Raw genomic sequence first — 8,540 nt, 5'->3', positions numbered from 1 at the left:
TAAGTTCCACCTATGAGTGATATAATTTGGTATTGGTCTTTCTCTTTCTTTGTCTCATTCAACCCTAATATGTTCTTTCCTTTTTTTAATTGCCACGAGGGTTATCTCTAGGGCTTGGTGCCAGCACTACAAATCCACTACTCCCGACACCAATTTATTTCTTTTCTTTCTTTTGTCCTTGTATTATTATTATTATCATCATCATCATCATCGTCGTCATCATCAGATAGGACAAAGAGAAACTGAGAGAGGAGGGGGACATAGAGAGGGAAAGAGAAAGACAGATATCTAAAGACCTGCTCATGAGGTGTCCCTCCCTGCAAGTTCTTCTTCTTCTAGCATTTGCCCTTCTTCCGTAGCCAGTCAACAGCATCAGGTTGAGCCTGATGTAAAGTTTCGAGACCTCCTTTGAATCTGGAGAGGTGGCAGTCGTTGACTATGTGGGTCATAGTCTGTCTGGAGCCGCAGGGGCAGTTCGGGTCGTCTCTGGCTCCCCAGTGATGGAACATAGCAGCGCACCGGCCATGGCCTGTTCGATAGCGATTGAGGAGAGCCCAGTCATAACGTGCTAGGTCAAAGCCGGGTTGACGCTTGCAGGGGTCTGTGATGAGGTGTTTGTTCTTGACCTCAGCTGACTGCCAACTCTGTTTCCAAGAGACTGGAACAGAGAAGTTCAGTGTAGGCATAGGGGACCAGATTGGGTGACAAGACGTCAAGCGTTGAACAGGGTGGGCGAAGATATCCGCGTATATTGGCAGGTCCGGTCAAGAGTAGACGTGGGAAATGAACTTAGATGATGCCGCATCCCGACGAATATCTGGCGGGGCGATGTTGCTAAGAACTGGCAGCCATGGAACTGGGGTGGAACGGATGGTTCCAGAAATTATCCTCATGGAGGAATATAATTTGGAGTCGACCAAGTGGACATGGGGGCTACGGAACCATACTGGGGCAGAGTATTCTGCAGTGGAATAGCATAATGCCAGAGATGATGATCGTAGTGTGGAAGCGCTCGCGCCCCATGAGGAGCTGGCCAGTCTTGCAATGATGTTATTCCTCGCGCCCACCTTTGCTGCAGTTTTTATGAGATGTTCGTGAAATGACAGAGTGCGATCGAGAGTAACGCCAAGATAGACTGGCTGGGCTTCATGCCGGATTCTCGTATCGCCAAGCTGCACATTAAGCTCATGCGAGGCCGAGGCATGGTGTAGATGGAAAACAGATGATACCGTTTTAGCAGTGCTAGGAATTAGTCGCCAAGTGGTGAGCAGGGACTCAAACCTGGGCCCTTGTGCATGATAACATTTGTTGTGCATTTCAACAAAGTGCACCACCACCCAGCCTCCACCTCTAAATGTTTCTTAACATAAATTTTTATACTCTGGGACCAGGTGGTGGCACACCTGGTGGAGTACACATAATGCTCAAGGACCCAGGTTCAAGCCCTTGGTTCCCATGTGCAGGGGAAAAGCTTCACAAGTAGTGAAGCTGTGCTGCAGTTGTCTCTCTCTCTCCCTCTCTGCCTCCTCCTTCCTCTTCATTTCTAGCTATCTCTATCCAATAAATAAATAAAGACTTTTTTTAAAAAAAAACATTATACTCCAACAATTTGTCAAGTGTGAAAATAAGGTCATTAGCTGACATGAAAGGTATCAGGAGATTAGCATTCTTTGAAAACTTGCTAAGGAATCTACTGGAGGAAATGATCTAGCAAAATGGAAGGAGAAAAGTATGGACCCAGAGAAGAGCAGACGTGAACAATCAAACAGCACAGGAGGGTGTGCCAGTGTGGCAGCTGTGCCACAGTCTGATTGTGTCCAGGTTGTTTTTTTTTTCCCAGAAAACTGAGGATTCCTAGAGCACCCATGCAAATGCAGGCTGTAGATGCTTTGCCATAAATTTCCACAAACAGGCTGGCAAGATAGGTCCTCTGAATAGTGCCTGCTTTGCCATGTTGGCAATAGAGGTTTGAGACCAGATCCTACCACACTGAAGGAAGCTTTTGTGCTGTGGTGACTTACCCCCTCTCTCCTTCTGTCTCTGACTCTCTCTCTCTCTTTTATTTTTATTTATTTGTTGGATATAGACAGCCAGAAATCAAGCAGGGAGGGGGTAATAGAGAAGGAGAGAGACAGAGAGATACCTGCAGCCCTGCTTCACCACTTGCAAAGCTTTCCCCCTGCAGGTGGAAACTGGGGGCTCAAATCCAGGTCCTTGCACACTGTAACGTGAATGCTCAACCAGGTGCACCACTACCCGGCCCTCTCTGACTTTCTCTATCTGAAAAGAGTTAGCTTGAGAGGTGAAGCAGTGGCAGTGCCCCCAAAAAAAAGAAAGAAAAAAGAAAAAAAAAAGAAAAGAAAGGAAGGAAGGAAGGAACAAGGAATAAATAAACACCTTCTTGTAGCACAACAACAAAAAAGGGTAGCTATTTTCTATCATCTTCAAAAAAAATCACCAAGTCTATAGTGAAACAGATATCTATTTGTTGGTATGAGTTGAAATAACTAGGTGCCTCTGTGCTTGTGAGTCTCCCTTCCTCCCCTCTAAATCCATTTTTTACCTTTCTTAGATGTACTATTTCTGGAGAGGCTGACTTTCAGGAGCTACATTTGATTGGCCATTTGATTTCAGCTGAGTTTCCTTAATGGAAAGTACTGGCAAACCACCATGGGGAAGAATAGGAGAGGGGCCAGCATAGCTAGAACCCTTCCCAACTATGCTTCTCCAACGAGTACTCTGTTTCTCCACAGTCACATATCTGCTATGCAGCCCCTACTCCATGGCTTTAGTACTCACCAGACCACAGAACCACTCCTCTGTCCTTTTGCCTTTAGACTAGCAGTGGCAATGACCTACCTGATTAGTCACTCCCAAAGTACTTCACTCGTTCTTCTTAGTTCCCTATATTTGCTTGTATCTTTGTCCATATTTATTAATATCCATTAAGTTAAAACTTTTGAATATGTGGTTTTTTTCTTCTGACCCTAACTCATAAATTATATGACTTATCAAAAGTGTCAAAACTTAACAAAAGTGTTAGTAATAATACTAAAGCAATATATTATTTTTTAAATACTCTCTTCAGAGATTTATCTAAAAAATCAGTTATGGTATGGTGAGTGAGGGAGAGAGAGAGAGAGAAGAGAAGAGAAGAGAAGAGAAGAGAAGAGAAGAGAAGAGAAGAAAAGAGAATGCAAAGAGTTTAAAAGAGAAAAAAAGAAAAGCATCTAATTAAGGTTCTTGTAGTAATGAGACAGGCAAAAAGACTGCTAGTGTCCATGCTTATGGGTTCTGTTTTTTCTTTGTTTGTTTGTTTTTGTTTTTTTATCTCAGACCTACAGGAATGCAGAGGCTACATAGGCTCTTGTGCTGAATATGGACCCCAGGTCAAATCAATGCGGTCTACAGTCAACAATATTCATATACTTCCCCCATATTTAGGAGCTACTGTCTTCCCTGATCCAGATTTCTAGTTCTTTTCCCAACTATGACACCATCTCTCTAGACAATAACCTGGGCTCTGTTTTAAATAATAGGAAGATAATGAACTGTTTAATGTTTGTTAACAGCTTGTAAAGTACATGGTCAGCATTTCATTACTTTTCATAAAAAAAATACAAAGAAATAAATTATTTTTTTATTATAACTCATGGTCCCCAATCTAATTCTGCTGCTATTTCCACTATTTCTGTGCAAGCAAAATCAGAAGCAATAATAGCTGTAATCATAAGTAATGATAGTTGTAAACATAATACACATATAATTTTGGACCCTGATTTGTCTATTTAAAAGTATATAATGAGTATGTTTCCATGTTGGTACATAATTTTCATAATCATTACTTACAAATTTTGCATTGTATCTAATCATATGAATGTATCATAAATCAAAAACCACTGCCGTTCCATTTTCTCCTAGGCAATTTTCCCATAATCTATATGAAAATTGTTAGTGTGTACATAATAACATCAAATAAATCTGATAGACATTAGATCTTGCTTTAGAAGAATAAGGTGCTTTAAGACCTAAATTATGCTTGCTTTGGATCTAGACTGGTTTGCAAAATTGGTGGATACGGCAGCCAATAGTCTAAGTACTAAAAAAACAAACAAACAAACAGAGCAGCCCATACTCAGGAGAGAACTGAGGAGTCAGACTTAGACCAGTAACAAGGCTTGACTCTGAGAGAGGCACAAAGATTCTAAGGACAATGACTAGTCTTGTCACCAAATACCCAGGAGACATGATACATTGCGAGGACACAGTCACATTATCTTGGAGTCAGTGGGAGATGATTTTTCTGGCTCCAGGGAGAATATAAAGCACCAGTGGAGAATTTTATCAGGTGGTCCGGGAGGTGGCGCAGTGGTGAAGCACTGGACTCTCAAGCATGAGGTCCTGAGTTCCTCTGCCACATGTGCCAGAGTGATATCTGGTTTTTTCTCTCTCTCCTCCTCCTTTCTCACTGATAAATAAAATTTTTAAAAAAGAATTTTATAGTAGGACATGTACTTAGATATAATCCTTCAACGGGCTTTTGAAAAGGGGACTTCAGGACAGTGTCAGCTGCAGGTGCCTTCCATAGATCTCAATAGCAGATATTTATTCAGGATCCCAAGTCAGTGTCACAGGATTATAAATTCTATGATACCTATTTAATGGCCTGGAAAGACAGCATAAGGTAGTGTAAAAATATTTTTCAATGGCAGGGGTAGATAGCATAATGGTTATGCAAAGAGACTCTTATGCCTGAGGCTCCAAAGTCCCAGGTCCAGTCCCCAGCACTACCATAAACCAAAGCTCATGCTCTGGTAAAGATAAATAATTACAATAATAAATCTAAAAAATGCCAGTTCAAAAGCAAGCTTCTAGAAATTCTTCAAAGTAACTACAGGAGTTGGGACAGAATTTAAGAGAAATCACTACTTGTTCCTAATAATGAGGCTTTACTTTATAATGGGGCTTTACTTTTTCTTTGGGTTAAGGTAACCTAGAAAGGATGAATTGTACTTTACAGTTTTTATGTTAAGTAGAAGATATAGAACAATTCACTACATTGTTCTCTAGCCACCTTGAAATATTTCATATAAAAGATAAAATGAGTGGTGATGAATGTATGCTTCCTTGGAAAGGGGTGTATGAAGAATTTATACAAAGTATTCTCAAAGAAAAAATTGTTATTAGACTGAGAATAGGAATATTAAGCTTTACTGAATAGAAAAAAAATCTCAAGGGCTTTTTTTTTGTTTTAACAATAGCTTTAAAATCACTTGACTTTAGTAACAGGCTTTGTATGAGTCAGTCTCCAAAGAGTAAGGTTTCTAAGAAATCCAAATGCTGTGAAGCTGCTCATTTTTCTGACCTAAAAAAAATGTTGTCAGCATTTAACTTTCAGGCTGAAATTTTACATTTATTTCCTTTGTAGCTAAGATATTAGCAGCATAATACCTGCAGCTAATCTGGATATCATACATAAAAAATAATAATAAAATCAAGTGCAAGACATAGACTAGTTCCAAAGATGGGGGAGATTGCTCAAGCATATTTTAGTTAAAAACAGAGTGACTTTCTTCTTCAACATGAATCTATTCAAAAGCACTAGAATGATTAAATTAGAATGTATTAAGTTAAAAAAAAAAAAGACATCAGGTTGAACAAGGAAAATGATGGCTTACTGGGAGGATCCTATGGATAATTCTCCACAGAATGAGAGGAATGGAATGAGGAAATAGAAGAATGAATGTGGCTGCAGTGGAGTGGCCTTGGGATGACTGGCTCCATTTCACACAGTATCATTCCTGACATCAAGTTGTTCTTCCTCCACAGGGAATATGACCATATGTCTTTCCAACAACAACTTTGCAGATCTGTTTACTGGAGATAACCTGAAGCATAGCTCTTCTTGGCCCAATATTGGTCAGCTCCCATTCCCTTGACAAATCACTGCAGTCAAAATGTGTCTTACCAAAAGTCTCAAATTTGCCTATTCTAACAACCAGAAGTAGATAGATGGTGCCACTGGGGGGATAACTATGTACCAGGATAACCCTCCATTTGACTCTAAGAACAGAAATTAATAAAGAGAAAATAGTGCTGGCAAAATAGTTCACTTGGACAGTGTACTTCTTTGCCATATGCATGAATCAGGCTTGAGCCCAGCTCCCACCTTATTGAAGGAAGTTTAGGTGCCATGATTCTCTCTCTCTTCCTCTCTCTCCCTTGCCCCCCCACCTCTATGCATTCTCTGTCTCTAAAAACAAACAAGCAAGCAAAAAAGAGAGAAAATATTGAGTCACTATCCATCAGATACTTTTGAATGATCATACCAGTTGAATTTGTTCTTTCATATATTTATTTTAATGTACAATATTGTCAAAGAACTACTATAATACCTGGCTTTGAAATATATCTGGAGAAACAAAATGGATCAAGAAATGTTACAAGAACTGTAAGAAAAAGAAAACAGTAAAAAAAATCAAGAATTATTGCTGATCTCATACAGATGCTTGAAGCTTAGCCCCACAAGTTTCTATTCTTGAAATGTCTTAAATAATGAAACACAGATCCTTGAATTTCATGGTCTATCAACTGGTATAAGATATCAAACGTCATCAAAATATGACATTGAGTGTTTTCATGAGCCAAAGAGGCTATTTAGATTTAAGGTATGACTCAAGTTTAGGCCTTTTCTTCATTCCATCTGCTTATGCAGAAACATGTTGAGAGTCTCCTGTAGACCAAGCACTATGCTAGACTGCAGAATAGGAAGAAAAACAGACCAGAGGCTGCGTGGTGGTGCACCTGGTTGAGCGCACATGTTATGTACACTGGTGGTTATGTACACTCCTAGTAAAGTGTAGTCATATAAATCACTAGTTAATTAATACGAGAGGGGGAAAATTAATTGTATGTCTTGAAGTTTTTAAAACACAGACTGAGTCTTTTTAATATATAGGCTATGTATTTGATATTCGGACTCTCTCAAAAGCCTAGACCAAGTAGATCAGAAGCAACCAATGGCACAGCTACATACAAGATACTGGGTACTATACAGCAAACCATAACAAAAGGACTTTTCAAAGTTAACCCAATTACCAAATAATGTGATGATAACATTAACTATCGATTGTCTTTTTGAACCCTAAGACAGCAGGAACCTCACATCTCCACTATAGAGCCTATATTTCTCCCAGTCCTGGAACCTTAGGATAGGGCCCACTTTCCCACATGCCTCTCCCAATCCATATCAAATAATATTGCATCAGCCGATTGCAACCTAATCAACACAAGGATTGCCACCTCAACATGCTTCACTTAGACTGTGTCCAGAGACTTCAGATGTGGAATGACAACCCTTCAGCTTCATTACTCGGGTGAGACCTTTCCTTTCATAGTATTCTCTAATTCCATCCCAGGTGGATCACTTTCTAACAAAGTCCCAAAACCTAGATATAGACCAGGTTCTGTGAGAGAGAGCATATGTTCACACGTATCCATAAACTAGTGCAAAATATATATCTGAAAGCAGAAGTACACTAGAGTTTGCAGCGAGTACCCCCCCCAACACTTTCTCCACTATTCCAACCTTTGGGTCCATGATTGATCAACAATTTGTTTGGCTTTGTATGTGTTAACTCTCTTTTCAGCCACCAGGTTCCAGATGCCATCAGGATGCCGGCCAGGCTTCCCTGGACTGAAGACCCCACCAATGTGTCCTGGAGCTATGCTTCCCCAGAGACCCACCCTACTAGGGAAAGAGAGAGGCAGACTAGGAGTATGGACCGACCAGTCAACGTCCATGTTCAGCGGAGAAGCAATTACAGAAGCCAGACTTTCCACCTTCTGCAACCCACAATGACCCTGGGTCCATGCTCCCAGAGGGACAGAGAACGGGAAAGCTATCAGGGGAGGGGATGGGATATGGAGACCGGGTTGTCAGAATTGTGTGGAGTTGTACCCCTCCTACCCTATGGTTTTGTTAATTTATCCTTTCTTAAATAAAAAATAAATTAAAAAAAAATGCACCCAGGTTTGAGTCCCCCGTCCCTGCGGGGGGTGGGGAGGATCTTCACGAGTGGTGAAGCACTGCTGCAGGTGTCTCTCTGTCTCTCTCCCTCTCTATCTCTCCCTTCCCTCTTGATTTCTCGCTGTTTCTATTCACTAAGTAGATAAAGATAATAAAAATTAAAAAAAAAAAAGAAAACAGACCAAAACTGCTTGTTTTTGTGGGACCAGTAAAACTTCTAGGGGAAAAAAATGACGCTAGTGAAAGGTACACATTCGAAATAATCAAGAAAACATCTTTGAAACAGTTTAATTCTTTCTAATCATTGTTTCTAGTAAAAAATTCACAGAATGAAATATTTATATCAACCAAATACATTGGACAAGAAAAAAAACAACTGAGAACTTTTAGCAAAACAAGACTTTGAAAATTTATTTTTTTAATGGAGCAAAATAACAAAGATGTTTGCTACAATACCACAGATAGATGATAATATATTTCATTAGATGCTTTCCTTCCTTCAAGCGGAAAA

This window comes from Erinaceus europaeus, chromosome 13 (genome assembly GCF_950295315.1).
Source record: "Erinaceus europaeus chromosome 13, mEriEur2.1, whole genome shotgun sequence".
Lineage (NCBI taxonomy): Eukaryota > Metazoa > Chordata > Mammalia > Eulipotyphla > Erinaceidae > Erinaceus > Erinaceus europaeus.
The sequence above is the reverse complement of the archived record's forward strand: the minus strand, read 5'-3'. Positions refer to the sequence as shown.